The sequence below is a fragment of the Saccostrea echinata genome, unplaced genomic scaffold, assembly GCF_033153115.1.
Source record: "Saccostrea echinata isolate AGI-Se365-2 ecotype Australia unplaced genomic scaffold, CSIRO_AGI_Sech_v1 ptg000017l, whole genome shotgun sequence".
Taxonomy (NCBI): domain Eukaryota; kingdom Metazoa; phylum Mollusca; class Bivalvia; order Ostreida; family Ostreidae; genus Saccostrea; species Saccostrea echinata.
In genome coordinates, this window is record NW_026889766.1 from 4,737,490 (window position 1) to 4,738,461 (window position 972).

A 972-nucleotide genomic window follows, 5' to 3' on the forward strand; every position below is an offset into this window, starting at 1 on the left:
GAACAGTGCATGTTCCTATCATTTCAAAACCATTACCAGTAAAAATGCTAATACATGTATAGGAAAATGATGACAATTAATTAATATTGTACTTTCAGGTATATTAGATGAATTAATCTGATTCGTTAAGAAACATTTGTTAAAAAGCACTATTATCCGCTGAATAATGAAGCCACGCCCAGTGTCGCAACAGTCAACATTGCTTGACGACGGGTGATATTCCAAAAAATAGTGACTGCGCAGATTTATGCGCTCAAGGTTCACTATTATTTGTATTTGTATAAAACATTCAGTATAATAAATATTGCATGTAGTAAAATTTTCACCCCTCGAAAACCAAATACGTCAAAAAGGGGATGGGTTTCTTTTCCAACTTCTACATAGTTTTGCCCCTGCAAAAACTGGTATAGACCTTGGAAATGTTTAAACGGGCTAAGAGAAATCAAATGCATCAAGAGTACTTAATTGTTTTTACCCAAGTTACATGCCAAAAAAGATTCAGAGAGACGTCACATAAAGTTAACGTTGATTTGAACTGAAGTTAGGGTGTCAAAAGTCATTCACGTCCAAAAGTGACATTGATCATGTGTGGTAGATAATAAACTCCTACGGGCTAAATACAATATTATATGCACTTAAGCAGCTGTTTATGACATTGTAAAATTATATAAACAAGACCGGTTTATATAATTTATATCAATTTATATAATTAATAATATAATTTATGTAATTTTATCAAGATAAGTGTATGGGGTAGAGGGAGCAGACATTGAGAATCAATGTTGTCGGACCTCATGAATCTAAACTAACAGTCTTCCAAATAACCCGGGAGTCCAATGCCAGGGACCTGTTAAATTTGCAGCCGGGCATGTAAAAATTGCCAAATTACATGTCCGAAGAGGGCATATGTGAATCTTCTTTCATTGTACGATCTTTACTTGCCATTTACTCTGTCCTACCCCCATTATTCAC